Source organism: Mustelus asterias, chromosome 25, assembly GCF_964213995.1.
Source record: "Mustelus asterias chromosome 25, sMusAst1.hap1.1, whole genome shotgun sequence".
In the NCBI taxonomy this organism is placed as follows: domain Eukaryota; kingdom Metazoa; phylum Chordata; class Chondrichthyes; order Carcharhiniformes; family Triakidae; genus Mustelus; species Mustelus asterias.
In genome coordinates, this window is record NC_135825.1 from 1,667,818 (window position 1) to 1,683,755 (window position 15,938).

Sequence of the window (15,938 nt, forward strand, 5' to 3'; positions counted from 1 at the left end):
TTCTGGGCGGCACGGTGGCACAGTGGTTAGCACTGCTGCCTCACAGCGCCAGGGACCCAGGTTCAATTTCCGGCTTGGGTCACTGTCTGTGTGGAGTCTGCACGTTCTCCCCGTGTCTGCGTGGGTTTCCTCCGGGTGCTCCGGTTTCCTCCCACAGTCTGAAAGACGTGCTGGTTAGGGTGCATTGACCCGAACAGGCACTGGAATGTGGCGACTAGGGGAATTTCACAGTCACTTCATTGCAATGTTAATGTAAGCCTTACTTGTGACTAATAAATAAACTTTATGGTGTTTGATGGGGACATGTAGAGGGAGCGCAGTGTAGACTGTGGCACAGTGGTTAGAACTGCTGCCTTAGAGCATCAGGGACCTAGATTCAATTCTGGCCTCGGGTGACTGTGTGGAGTTTGCACGTTCTCTCTGTATTTGCGTGGGTTTTCGCTGGGTGCTCTGGTTCCCTCCCACATTCCAACATTGTGCAGGTAAGGTGGATTTGTCATGCTAAATTTGCAGGGTAACGGGGATAGGGCGGGGGGGTGGGCCTGCGTAAGATGCTCTTTTGGAGAGTCAGTGCAGGCTTGATGGGACAAATGACCTGTCGAGAGTCTATGGTTCTGAACCAATAGAGAGCAGTGACATTCACTCCATCAGCCAGGCTTGAACTGAAACCCTGTCGCTTCGGATCAATATTCTAATCCGCAGACAAGTTTCTTCACACATATGTGAGTCCAAACCAACCCAGGGTATGCTGATATGCTGACACAAAAACTGATGGAAAGTTCTGGAAGAGACATGTCCCAATCTCTGTAATCTCCTCCGCCTCCACCACTCCTCAAGACTCCACGGTGGCACAGTGGTTAGCACTGCTGCTTCACAGCTCCAGGGACCTGGGTTCGATTCCCGGCTCGGGTCACTGTCTGTGTGGAGTTTGCACATTCTCCTCGTGTCTGCGTGGGTTTCCTCCGGGTGCTCCGGTTTCCTCCCACAGTCCAAAGATGTGCGAGTTAGGTTGATTGGCCATGCTAAAATTGCTCCTTAGTGACCTGAGATGCATAGGTTAGAGGGATTAGTGGGTAAATATGTCGGGATATGGGGGTAGGGCCTGGGTTGGATTGTGGTCGGTGCAGACTCGATGGGCCAGGTGGCCTCTTTCTGCACTGTAGGGTTTCTATGATTCTATGATATCTTCACTCTTCCATTCTGAGCCTCTCATGCATTCCAATTACAATTGGTAACCAGACCTTCAGTTCCTTGGGCCCAAAGTTCTGGAATTTCTTTCCGAGACCACCTTCCCTCTCAACCTCGCTTTTCCCCTTTACAATCTTCTTAAAGCCTACTGCTTTGACCAATCTTCTGACCACCTGACCTAATATCCCCCGAATATGGTTCCGTGTTGTACTTTGTAAGGCTCCTGTAAAGCACCTCAGGACATTCCATTATGTTTAAGGTGCTATATAAATGTAAGTTGGTGTTGTAGTTTATCACTGGCCACATCCCTTCAAACAAGAGCTTCCTTTTCTTCATTCTCACACCTCAGTATTGATTGGATGGTGCCTGAGTTAACTACACCGTGGAACCTGTATTATCTACCAATGCAGACATTATGTGTGGCACACATAGCGAGTTCCTTTCGTTCTGTTCGCACTGTGTCTGGAATGTTCAACCTCGCGTCTCTCGCCGTGCCTTTCCTGCTGTTCGGATCTTGCATCAACTCAGGACTGAGTTGGATTGATCTTAATCTTGGATTTCATCCAGTGATATTTGCTGAAGTTTAGATTTCACCTGAACCCCATTCCTACATTTCCTCTTATTTAACTTGACCTCGAGCCAGAAGCAAGCCTTTTGAGTCAGGCTCACAAATCTGATCCAGAGCCAGCCAAGTCCAGATTGGGACTATTCCTTCACCGTTCGAAGTGTGTGTCTTGCAGGCCCTGAAAGAAGGATGAAGGCATCTGCCGGGGCACTGAATGAGCATCCTTCAAAGTCTCTGTAGCGAGCTGTCAGCCACTGGAGGATATCCTACTCTTGCCAGGTATCTCACCTGGGGTAACTGTGATGTGAGCGGTGAGGGCCAATTGCCAGCTGCTATCGAATATCTCACCAAGTTGACTTACTTGGTCAATGGAGAACAGCAACAGCCCGGAGAGTTTCTTCCGGAAAAAAGACAAGACCTCCATTGATATTGTGCCTTGCCCAACCTCAGGAATACCAAGGGCATTGCGGCCAATGGGATTTGTCAGCCAATTTGCACACAACCTGATCCCACAAGAAGCCACGCAATGCTGGTGAGATGATCTGTTTTTGATGTTGGCTGAGGGATAATTACTTGTAGAACTTTCCTGCTCTTGTTAAATAGCATCATAGAATCTCAGCCATCAGAGGCAGGCAGGGCCTCAGTTTGAACACTCATCTGAAAGGCAGCATCTCTGACAGTGTGACGCTCCCCCAGCACTGCACTAGGATTGTGAAAACCCACAATCCTCTGACTCCGAGGCAAGGGTGCCAACCATTGGACCATTGCTGAAGCTTTGAACTTACGAGTATGAGTATTATTGGTTACTATGGGTCGATAGAAAAGGGCCTCATCGGGAGCTGTGTAAACCTTTGTTGAATATATTTGCTGTAGGTCTGTATCATCCTTGTTGGACCATAGGAACAGGAGGAGGCCATTCAGCCCCTCGAACCTGCTGAGGGCATGGGGGTTGTGTTTATAAAGGGCAATCCCTCAATGGCCACCAGCTGCCCAATCAAGAGGGCCTCCACAGCCACACCCCCCTCCCTTAGCCTGCAAGGAGGCCACAAGGACACCCCACACACCGAGGTCACCACTCACTGTTAAAGTACCAGCCACTCAGGGAGAGCTGTGAACTGAAGGAGCTCAGTAGGCCTCGTGGGGAGAGGGTCATGGGCCACTTTCCCCATTGTTAATAAAAGACTAACAGCAGCCAGAAGGCAAACCACAATTCCCCATCCCCTGGCTGATTTTACCCCAACCCGCTTGACCCATGTCCCCTGGGGCCCTGTGACATTCTGAGCGTGGTTATTGATGCCTTGCAGCCTGTGTCCGGATGGGAAGTGGGGGAAATAATCAAAGTCATCAGACTTGTACTGTTGGCGGTAACTTGCAAAGAAGTTGAAATGAATAATGGCGGGAATGATAAACTGCTCACCCTGAGAGATTGTTCAGTGTTGAAGATGTGAAGTAAGTGTAGCTTGTTGGGGGAATACAGCATGCAGAGGAGGCCTCTGGGAGACCGAGCGAGAATGAAGGTCAGCTAATCGAGTGGGACTATTTCACAAGCAGAATTGAAAGCCCCATCATCACTTTTTCCAGTTAACCACCAACAACTCGGAGATTTGAGCCCAACGTACAAAGAACAAAAAAAAGTACATCACGAGACCAGGCCCTTCAGCCCTCCAATCCTGTGCCAATCATGATGCCCCAACTAAACTAAAAATCAAACCTCCTGCCCTTACTCAGTCTGTATCCCTCTAGTCCCTCCCTGTTCATGCACCCATTCAGATGCCTCTTAAATGTTGCTAATGTGCCTGCTTCCCCCACCCCCTAATGCACTGCCATATCTCCTTCATTAAAAGATGAGGCATTGGTCAGTGTTTTTCTCCCCGTATGGGGGAGTTAAAATCTGAAAGGATCAGCCAGTGTGAGCGAGGTAGAAAAGCGATCACTCTGAAATGGAAACCTTCTCTTCAAAAGCAGGCTGCCTGTTTTAAGCTGTGGAGATGCCGGCGTTGGACTGGGGTAAACACAGTAAGAAGTTTAACAACACCAGGTTAAAGTCCAACAGGTTTATTTGGTAGCAAAAGCCACACAAGCTTTCGAAGCTCTAAGCCCCTTCTTCAGGTGAGTGGGAATTCTGTTCACAAACAGAGTTTATAAAGACACAGACTCAATTTACATGAATAATGGTTGGAATGCGAATACTTACAACTAATCAAGTCTTTAAGAAACAAAACAATGGGAGTGGAGAGAGCATCAAGACAGGCTAAAAAGATGTGTATTGTCTCCAGACAAGACAGCCAGTGAAACTCTGCAGAAACTCTCCACTCCCATTGTTTTGTTTCTTAAAGACTTGATTAGTTGTAAGTATTCGCATTCCAACCATTATTCATGTAAATTGAGTCTGTGTCTTTATAAGCTCTGTTTGTGAACAGAATTCCCACTCACCTGAAGAAGGGGCTTGGAGCTTCGAAAGCTTGTGTGGCTTTTGCTACCAAATAAACCTGTTGGACTTTAACCTGGTGTTGTTAAACTTCTTACTGTGTTTTAAGCTGGACAGAGAGGTGGCCGTGCTGGATATCATTCTGTCAGTATGTGATGATGGAACTCTGAGCAGCATTGCTCATTACTCAGACATGACCATTTCCTGCACTGTTTCAGAATGGTCGAACAATCCTCATCACGTCAATTCACTGCCCAGAATTAAACAGCGGCAGTGAGTAATGCAGCATTATCAGCACTTACGATGTACACCAGGCAATTGGACCGCTCTAAATGAAAGTGGTATTTCAAATATTGCTTCACATACTCTCTCCTTCTGTAATAATTCTGATGATTATTTTGCACTCATAAAGAAGGGTGAACTAACTGGCAAATTGGAACACTTCCTCATTTTTCTTCAAGATTGAAACTACAAAGAGAAGGTGCAGAGCTCCCTCTACACTGTCCCCATCAAACACTCCCAGGACAGGTACAGCACGGGGTTAGATACAGAGTAAAGCTCCCTCTACACTGTCCCCATCAAACACTCCCAGGACAGGTACAGCACGGGGTTAGATACAGAGTAAAGCTCCCTCTACACTGTCCCCATCAAACACTCCCAGGACAGGTACAGCACGGGGTTAGATACAGAGTAAAGCTCCCTCTACACTGTCCCCATCAAACACTCCCAGGACAGGTACAGCATGGTGTTAGATACAGAGTAAAGCTCCCTCTACACTGTCCCCATCAAACACTCCCAGGACAGGTACAGCATGGTGTTAGATACAGAGTAAAGCTCCCTCTACACTGTCCCCATCAAACACTCCTAGGACAGGTACAGCACGGGGTTAGATACAGAGTAAAGCTCCCTCTACACTGTCCCCATCAAACACTCCTAGGACAGATACAATAGGCAGGGTAAAGTGTCCTCTATTTTCCACTAGTAAGATTGATGTCCTGTATTCATACAGAACTACGACAGGGTCAAATCTAAAATGGATGAGGGAGGCAAGGAATTACTGGGCAAGAGTGTGTGTGTGTGTCTGTGTTTCTGTGTGTGTGTCTATGTCTGTGTCTGTGTGTGTGTGTGTCAGCGCCTGTCTCCAACAATTATTTCCACTGAATTCCATCACTCTCACACCAAACTCTAAACTAGCCCCAATTCTTCCTGATCACCAAAACTCTGCCGACTTCTATTAGCCTTCATCTACTCAGCCTGGCAAGACACCGTGCAATATGCAGTGTGCAATATGCAGTGTGCAATATGCAGTGTGCACCGTGCAGTGTGCAATATGCAGTGTGCAATATGCAGTGTGCAATATGCAGTGTGCACCGTGCAGTGTGCAATATGCAGTGTGCAATATGCAGTGTGTACCGTGCAGTGTGCAATATGCAGTGTGCACCGTGCAGTGTGCACCGTGCAGTGTGCACCGTGCAGTGTGCAATATGCAGTGTGTACCGTGCAGTGTGCAATATGCAGTGTGCACCGTGCAGTGTGCACCGTGCAGTGTGCACCGTGCAGTGTGCACCGTGCAGTATGCAATATGCAGTGTGCAATATGCAGTGTGTACCGTGCAGTGTGCAATATGCAGTGTGCACCGTGCAGTGTGCACCGTGCAGTGTGCACCGTGCAGTATGCAATATGCAGTGTGCAATATGCAGTGTGTACCGTGCAGTGTGCAATATGCAGTGTGCACCGTGCAGTGTGCACCGTGCAGTGTGCAATATGCAGTGTGCAATATGCAGTGTGCACCGTGCAGTGTGCAATATGCAGTGTGCAATATGCAGTGTGCAATATGCAGTGTGTACCGTGCAGTGTGTACCGTGCAGTGTGCAATATGCAGTGTGCACCGTGCAGTGTGTACCGTGCAGTGTGCAATATGCAGTGTGCACCGTGCAGTGTGTACCGTGCAGTGTGCAATATGCAGTGTGCACCGTGCAGTGTGCACCGTGCAGTATGCAATATGCAGTGTGCAATATGCAGTGTGCAATATGCAGTGTGCACCGTGCAGTGTGCACCGTGCAGTATGCAATATGCAGTGTGCAATATGCAGTGTGCAATATGCAGTGTGTAGTGTGCACTGGGGGTCATGAGGAGATCCTGTTATCTACTGTCTCCCTGAGATTAATCACAGAATCACACGGCAAAGAAGGAGGCTGTTCAGCCCTTCACCCCTGTACTACCTCATTGAAAAGCTATCTGCACTTTAATGAGCAGATGTTGACTGTTTACCCAATAATTATGGCCCTTTGGGATTTAGCTGACTTCAAGATTAATATATTTAATGTTTATTTATTAGTCACAAGTAGGCTTACATTAACACTGCAATGAAGTTACTGTGAAAATCCCCTTGTCGCCACACTCCGGCGCCTGTTTCGGTACACTGAGGGGGAATTTAACACGGCCAATGCACCTAACCAACATGTCCTTCAGACTGTGGGAGGAAACTGGAGCACTCGATCAGGAAAAGAAAAGCACCGACAAGGGTTATCATCCACTTAAACAAACCGCGTGACGATGAGGATGGAGATCCAATTACCAGATCTCTTCTGTCGTATAGGCATTGCTGTTCCTGATCACTCAGGTTCAGGAGATTACTGAGAACTGACCTGAGATAATCCAGAGAACTGGAACAGAAGTGGAAAATGCTGGAAATACTCAGTAGATTAGGCAGCACGTGTGGAGAGAGAAACCGAGTTAACATTTCAGATCAATGGCCTTTTGTCAGAGCTGTAGTTTCCTCTCTTTACAAATGACTATTTGATGAGTTGCTGTATTGGCACCAATCGAATGTTGCTTGTTGAATGGATAATGCCTCTGTCTCTTGGAGAGTTTCCCACCATTTTTTCTCTGGTAGTTTTATATGGCAATGTTGATGATGTTAATTCTCTTTAAGCTCTGTCAGACTCGGTGGAGAAGGGAAAATCAGAGAACCTTCATTCTGCAAAATGTGATACAGCACTCAATGTAAAACTCTCAGTAAATGGAAGGGAGGTTTTCTTTTAAAAAGAATATTGACCATTCAGCGCAGGGTGTACTCTTAACTTTCAACCTCCTTCCATTCAGTTAAAATCCAAGCAAGGTTCTCCCTAGGCCCCACTGTTCGGTTAGACTCTGCTGGAATTTACTCTGGTAGGTTTCTGTGTCCCTCTGATATCTCTCACACGAGTCCCCGTGAGCAAGCAGCCCAGTCAGGGACTGTGATGTGTCAACATATTCCTTCAGCACAGAGGTACTGACCCTGTTGCTATTTCACATCAACTCCCCCCACTCCCCCTTTTAAAAAAAAAACCCTCTATGAATGTGCCTTTGTTTGCAGTAATTTTACTGGAATTGGAAATTCCAGAACACGGCAGTCCCAGTCGGAATCTGCAGTATGTGATCTCACCTTCCAGTTATAACTTTACCCTGGGATTCTTAAAGGAGCCTTCGCACAACTGAAACTTACTCAGCAGAACTTTGAGTGCTGTTTGCAAAAGGATAACTTTCACTCATATTGCATCTTTCGTAACCTCAAGACATTTCACAAGTGCTTTACAGCCAATTAAATCTTTTTTAAATGAACAGACAATCTGTTTTACTGGTGATACGGAGTGATATTTATTAACCAGGTCAGCGTGGAGAATTGCCCGAGTGTCTGAGCGGAAAGAGAACACCAATGGCAGCGCAGTACTCCTCACGACCTGCATTCTGGGCTCATGTCTCTGGAGTGGAACTTTAACTCACAACTTTCTGAGTGTGAGGGTGAGTGTGACTCCCTACACGCGAGCCCTGAAGGTGAATGAGATGGAGGGCAGGTCAGGGTCACAGTTGGTAGTTGGAGTTGGGTGAGTGGTGTTAAACACCAATGCATGCTTTTGGCATTTGGGTTCACTATATTTTTTCACAAATCAACCTTTTGATAGTCTGCAGCTGTTCTCGAGAGAGAGAGAGAGAGAGAGTGTCAGTCAGGGCTGCAGTTAGACTGGGCCCTTCAGGCAAACCAGAATGGTAAAGGAGGAATTAAACAGGCGGTAATCTCGAATTTGTCTGTAAAAAGGGCCTAAGGTCTGTTTGAGGTTGGGCCTCGAATGTCTCTATTCATGAGTTTACCAATATGGCAGATGGCATATTTCCAGTTGAGTCAATCCACTATTCTGATCCACAGAGCAGCATTGACGATTGGGTAAAACGGGAACAGAATCAGCATTTTTCAAGGTGATTCCGTCAGGAGTTCTAATGGGCCACAGCTTTTAACCTGGTCTAAAATCCTTTTTTGCATGAACCAATTTGAATTCCAGGCCATTTATTATTTAACACACCCGTTCAGAACGCAAACCTGACCCAGCAAGTGAGCAACCGAGGCACTGAATTCCAATCTACCAGATCACTTCCCATCCACTCCCATCACACAGAATTCCTAATCCTGGAATAACATTAAAATGTTTCATTACTTTCCAAGCAAAATATTTCCCCTTCGAGCCACCCAGCCCCCTATTTTGTTACCTCAGATACGTGGTATTATGCCAGTAATGTTTCATACAAGACAATTTATTGCCGTTTTTCAGGGCTGATTGGATTTTTACGTTTGCATGGTGGAAGGTTACTATTCAAACTGGCAAAGGCCCAGGAATTGAATCAGTTCATCTACTGACTCGATTCCAGCACAAACAATTACCAAGCCTGAGCAAGATGCAACAACCGAGATGTTCACACAGACAATCACAACTTTTGTCCACTGGTACAGTCCTTTCCTCAGAATGTGGCTCAAACTTCACTGCAGGATTTGAGCTCATTTACTCGATTCCTGCTCCTCATAGTGAAATTCCCCATTGACCTTCTCCCTCCCTATCTCTGTAACCTCCTCCAGCCCCGACAGGCCTCCCTATCTCTGTAACCTCCTCCAGCCCCGACAGGCCTCCCTATCTCTGTAATCTCCTCCAGCCCCTACATCCCTCCCTATCTCTGTAATCTCCTCCAGCCCCTACAGCCCTCCCTATCTCTGCAACCTCATCCAGCCCCTACAACCCTCCCTATCTCTGTAACCCCCTCCAGCCCCGACAGCCCTCCCTATCTCTGTAACCTCCTCCAGCCCCTACAGCCCTCCCTATCTCTGTAACCTCCTCCAACTCTCCCTACCTCTGTAATCTCCTTCAACTCTGCCCATCTCTGTAACCTCATCCAGCCCCGACAGCCCTCCCTATCTCTGTAATCTCCTCCAGCCCCTACAGCCCTCCCTATCTCTGTAACCTCATCCAGCCCCTACAACCCTCCCTATCTCTGCAACCCCATCCAGCCCCTACATCCCCTCCCTATCTCTGTAACCTCCTCCAACTCTCCCTATCTTTGTAACCTCATCCAGCCTCCTACACCCCTCCCTATCTCTGAAACCTCATCCAGCCCGTAAAGCCCTCCCTATCTCTGTAGCCTCTTTCAGCCCTTACACCCCTCCCTATCTCTGTAACCTCCTCCAGCCCCTACACCCCTCCCTATCTCCGTAACCTCCACCAGTCCCAACACCCCTCCCTATCTCTGTAACCTCCTCCAGCACCTGCACCCCTCCCGATCTCTATAACCTCCTCCAGCCCCCTACACCCCTCCCTATCTCTTAACCTCCTCCAGCCCCCTACATCCCTCCCTATCTCTGTAACCTCCTCCAGCCCCTACACCCCTCCCCATCTCTGTAACCTCCTCCAGCCCTATACCCTGTCCCTATCTCTGCTCTCCTCTGAATCTAGCCTCTGTGGCATACCAGATTCTGACTGGTAGTTGTGCTTTCAGCTCCCTGGGCTCTGGAAGTTGCTCCCTGACCCTCTCCACTTCCCTCCCCTCCTTTCGCACCGACCTCTTTGAAAAACGATGTTTTTGGTCACCCAGTCCATTCGACTCCACCTTTAGCTACCAGTCAATCTTGGTCTTATATCCTGCCTGTGACACACATTGGGACAGTTGCATTAAAGGTTAAAGGGGGAGGTGATGGCCTGGTGGTATTATCGCTAGATTATCAATCCAGAACCTCAGCTAATGTTCTGGGGACCCGGGTTTGAATCCTGCCATGGCAGGTGGTGGAATTTGAATTTAATTTTAAAAATCTGGAATTAAGAATCTACTGATGATTATGAAACCTCATTGAATGTTTTTAAGGTCGATAAATTTAGATAAATTTTTGAACAGTAAAGGAATTAAGGGTTATGGTGAGCGGGCGGGTAAGTGGAGCTGAGACCACAAAAAGATCAGCCATGATCTTATTGAATGGTGGAGCAGGCTCGAGGGGCCAGATGGCCCACTCCTGCTCCTAGTTCTTATGTTCTTCTGTTCTTGTTAATCATTGTCGATTGTCGAAAAAACCCATCCGGTTCACTAATGTCCTTCAGGGAAGGAAATCTGCCGTCCTTACCTGGTCTGGCCTACATGTGACTCCAGACCCACAGCAATGTGGTTGACTCTCAACTGCCCCCCAAGGGCAACTAGGAATGGGCAATAAATGCTGGCCCAGCCCAGTGACGCCCATGTCCCATGAATGAATAAAAAAAATGCAGGTTGCTTTAATAACATCATGTTCACGGAGAGATAATAGAAAAGGACTGAAGAAGGAACCAGGCTTCCAGCACAGCTCAGAGGAACGGGAAGCTCACAGAGTCTGAATGAAGATAAAAGAGTTGACAGAAGATTTCAGTTTGAAGAACAAGCCAGGCCATGCTTTATTCATCTTGTGTTTACTACCCGTGAATAAGTGTCTGCTATTTACCTTGGAATTTGTAACGCACATATCACTAACTGAATTTTATACTGTTTGTTCCCTTGAGGCATTCCAATATGTCACGCTGTGATACTCTGCACCATGAAGGAATAGGATTATAGAAAGGCTTCTACACAGAGACACTTACAGGCTTTTCATGGCTAATTATGTTTCTGATGAGGAGACAGCAGGTTCAGCAGCTGGGAACAGCTGTGTGCAGGTAATGGATCACTCTGATTAGTTACAGGGATCCAATACTTGCAAAGGAAAGAGTCTCACGCTGGCTGTAACTCTTTAAATTGTTCTCCACTCCAGGGACCTTCCACTTGATTCAAGTGGCCACTCAAGTTGAAGAGGTCTGTTTATTGATTTGTTTTTTTGTAAACATGAAGAGGCTTTCTCAGCGATTCCCTCCCCTTTTCCTCCCACTTCCCAGTTCCTCTACGGAAAGGGTGTCATTCCACAGGCTGCTGGTATCTGGTTTTAGTTGCCAATAGTTTCTGATAGGATGTGAAGGGAAGCTGGATAAACACACGAGGGAGACGGGAATAGAGGGATTTGCTAATAGGGTCAGATGAAGAGGGGGGCGGGAGGAGGCTCCTGTGTAGCAGAAACCCTGGCATAGAATGGTGGGGCTGAATGGCCTGGTCCTCAGCTGTCTGCATTGTGTAATTCTAAGAATTGGGAAGCAGAAGACTATTTGACTGCAGGAAGCCTCACTGCCAAGTATAACCAAATTCTGATCTGCTGTTTATGAGCTTGGGTTTTCCTGGAGATCAGGAGATGTGGCTATTTATTCTTATAACCCATCTTCTGTGCTAGCCTTGTTGTACTGAGGCCAACTAGTAGCATAAACTGGAATCTTCTAACTCAACATGGACCAGGACTGAACCATGTACCTCCTCCTGCGTGGATGTCAGAACCACAATCACAACTTGCATTTATACAGCATCCTTAATGTAGTAAAAACACTTAACTTCACAGGAGACAGACTTTGACACCGGGTCACTAAAAGCTTGGTCAAAGAGGGAGGTTTTTAAAGAGTATTTGTGAGGAGAGAGAGAGGGAGAGGTTTAGGGAGGGAAGCTCAGAGCTCATGATAGAGTCATTAAAGATGTGGAGATGCCGTCAGAGCCTCGAAAGCTTGTGTGGCTTTTGCTACCAAATAAACCTGTTGGACTTTAACCTGGTGTTGTTAAACTTCTTACAGAGTCATTAAAACCAGGGAGGCCAGAATTAGAGGAGTGCAGAGATCACAGAGGATTGGGGCTGGAGGAGGTGACAGAGACAGGGAGGGCACAAAGGTTAGCCAGAGGAGATTTAGAATAACAGGATCCAGAGATGACAGAAACATGAATGAGAGCTTCAGCAGCAGATAAAGTGAGGCAGGGTGAGGGTGGACAATGCCAGGGAAGTGGAAGCTGGCAGTTTGGTAATAGAATTACCAGGATTTAATATTCCAGTAAAGGATCAAAATCAAGCACTTTGCAATTTCTGCATTTATAAATTGTCCTTTTTTATGAATCTGTGAATGTAAAGAATAACTCACATTTCAGTCACATCTTTCACAATCGTAGAATGTCCCAAAGGTCTTTACAGCTGTATATTAGTGAAGTGTAATCACTGCTGTCATGTTGGAAACCGAACAACCAATTTGTGCACAGCAAGCTCCCACAAACAGTCCCAAGACACCAGGGTGGAACACGCACACACACACTCACACACACTCACACTCACTCACACACGCACACAGGTACGCACGCACGCACACGCAACACGCACACACGACTCCCCTGTTCTGCTTTAAAACGTGGCCAAGTCACCTTTCCCATCCACCCGAGAGGTTGCCAGGTTAACATACCTCCCAAAAGGCGGCACATCCAACAGTGCAGCACTCCCTCAGCCTCATGTTTTGAGTCCCAACGTCGTAATGATGAGGTAAGGATGGAAGAAGAAGCAACTCCTGAACTCCAGATCCTGCTACCTCCTGGGAGACACCTGGCCTCAAGTGTCTAAAGATCTGCAGGTCAAGAATTGTCCTGTTTAGTCACACGAAGACCCTTGCCGGAAGCACAAGCCCCCAACCCCTCATGGATTGGGGCTTGATCCACAACTTCCTGATTGAAAAGCACATGTGTTGCCCACAAGCAGAACACACAGGAGGCCAAGGGAGAGGCAGGGGTTCAGACTCCAGATTACAGACGTGGCAGCACAGGTCCCCGCATCAAAGCGTGAGGTTTATATGTGGTCGTGTTAACAACTAGGGATAAACACCTCAAATTTCCAGTGCTCTGGAGTCGGGTAAAAGTGTCTCCATATGTAGTGAGGGTGTAATCTCTGGGGTTTGTTGGACAGGCACGCAGTATGAATGATTTAAGAGGAGATTAATGGATCCAGTCTTCACCTCTTGAAATGTTAATCTGTAAATTGTTGGTCTAAATGGGTTCCTTTAACACCCCATTATTCACAGCAATTTCCAGCCAGTCAGGATCGCTCTGCCAGTTTAATTAACCCTTTTGGGAAGCCTGTACTTTCATCGCTGCTTTTCTCCACGTTGTTAATGAGAATCGTGGTGCATTCCCCGTACCAACAGAAGGCACACATGCCAAAGAGAATCCGCCTTCAGCATAAACTCAGCAGCACAAATGGCTGGAAGGAATTTGTGACCGAATTGGGCAGAATTCTGTTACAGTCCCACCTTGAGCACCACGTCCAGGTCTGGTCACTGAGACACCAGTGGATATTCTGTTTCTGGAAACAGCAGATAAATGCCACGAGAATGATCGCAGTTCATGGTCTGAGTTATGGCATGACTTGAACATTCAGCGTGACAGGTGATCTTGTAAATTGTTTTGGAAATTAAAAAAATGTTAATACTTAAAATTGAAACCGCAGAGGTTCAAACTAATACAAGATAATTTTAAGACTGATATAAAGAATTTCTTTCACACTGAGAATGACCAATGTGCGGAATAGCTTTCTAGATATGGAATTGGAGGCGGCAAATTGTTTTAGGAACAGTTAGGAACAGTTAGATCCAATAATGAAATGTTAGCAAGCTTCTTAAAAGATGAATGGTGCTGAATGGAATCACCTGTAATTATCCCGGGAATGAACCTCGGCTGTAGGGCTGGAGATGGGTCGCCAGACAGCTCTGCCCTGCCTGTTTGTTTGAAAGCATTCCCAGCTCCTGGTGTAAGCGTTTCCGCTATATAATCGAGTCCATTCTTGCAGCCATCTGGAACCTTGAGCCTGGTCCACGGGCAGCTTCCTGGATAGAATTACACCTGCTGTTTCTTTCTGTGATATAACTCTTCATTTTTATTGTTCGATATAAAATGGGCAGACAGTTACACAGGGCTATAGTCACTGCACGAGTAATCCAGAATCTGGGGACACGGGTTCAAATCCCACCATGGCAGTCGGTGCCATTTACATTCAATGAGTTAATAAATGTCTGGAATTGAATGCTAGTCTCAGTGATGGTGACCATGAAGCCATTGTTGATTGTTGTACAAACTGATATGTTCACTAATGTCCCTTTCGAGATGGAAATCTGCCGTCCTTACCCGGTCTGGCCTACATGTGACTCCAGAGCCGCAGCAATGTGGTTAACTACCCTCTGAAATGGCCGAGCGAGACACTCAGTTCGGGGGCAATTAGGGAAGGGCAATAAATGATGAGCAACAAAAGAACAAAAATAAGCTTTTGCCATCCAACCTGCGAATAGCCCTCTCTGGGGCAGTTTGTCCAGTAATCCTGTAATCACACTGAAACTTTGCAAAGCGATTCATGTGACCAACTGCTGTTTGAGGAGTTACCACTGACACTGAGCAAACTCATCACCGCCTCCAAAACTGGGCAGGTAAGTATTTCAAATTGGTCGGGGTACTTTCCAGGCGAGGTGCTGCTGCTCTCTTCCCACAGATTTTCAAAGACTATTTCCTCGGGTGGATGGAGCTATTACGAGGGGGCATAACTATAGGGTTCGTGGTGGGAGATACAGGAAGGATATCAGAGGTAGGTTCTTTACGCAGAGAGTGGTTGGGGTGTGGAATGGACTGCCTGCAGTGATAGTGGAGTCAGACACTTTAGGAACATTTAAGCGGTTATTGGATAGGCACATGGAGCACACCAGGATGATAGGGAGTGGGATAGCTTGATCTTGGTTTCAGATAAAGCTTGGCACAACATCGTGGGCCGAAGGGCCTGTTCTGTGCTGTACTGTTCTATGTTCTATGTTCTAAGTAGATTTTGCTCTCGTAAGCACAGGGGAAGGTCACTGCTCCTTGCAATATGTAAACTGGACTCCAGTGATCTAATCAGGGGCCTGAACCACCCTTTGTGGTTTTCTAGTGAGACCCACCCTAACAACTCCGAGATCCCGAGGTGGGGTGGGGGTGGGTGGTAGGGTGGGGTATGGGGCGGTAGCATGAAATTGCATCACATGACTGCAGTGGTTCAAGAAGGCCGTTCCCCGTCACCCTCTCAAAGGCCCAGCCAGCGATGCCCACATCCTGTGAAAGACCACCAGGGACTCAACAAATTAAGTCTTTTAAATGTTTGAAAAATCTCAGCGGGTCTGGCAGCATCTGTAAGGAGAGAAAAGAGCTGACGTTTCGAGTCCAGATGACCCTTTGTCAAAGCTAAAAGCTATGCCTTTTAGCTTTGACAAAGGGTCGTCTGGATTCGAAACGTCAGCTCTTTTCTCTCCTTACAGATGCTGCCAGACCTGCTGAGATTTTCCAGCATTTTCTCTTTTAGTTTCAGATTCCAGCATCCACAGCAATTTGCTTTTATCTTTTAAATGTTTATTGACTTTCCTTGTGGAGATAGATTTTCCCCTATACCCTTCCAGGAAATGTTCAGCCTCCCTTACTCTGAAGTATCCTAATCCAAAATCACTGCCACAGCCCTTTCCCTGTAACTGGCCCAAGCTAGTCATGATGTGGAGATGCCGGCGTTGGACTGGGGTAAACACAGTAAGAAGTTTAACAACA

At 47.0% G+C, this 15,938-nt stretch overlaps 1 protein-coding gene across 2 annotated transcripts in view; it reads left to right on the forward strand.

Moving 5' to 3' along the window:
• The window catches only part of foxp4 (forkhead box P4), a 447,909-nt gene that overhangs the window by 97,295 nt on the left and 334,676 nt on the right, over window positions 1–15,938 (forward strand). The window lies entirely within an intron of this gene.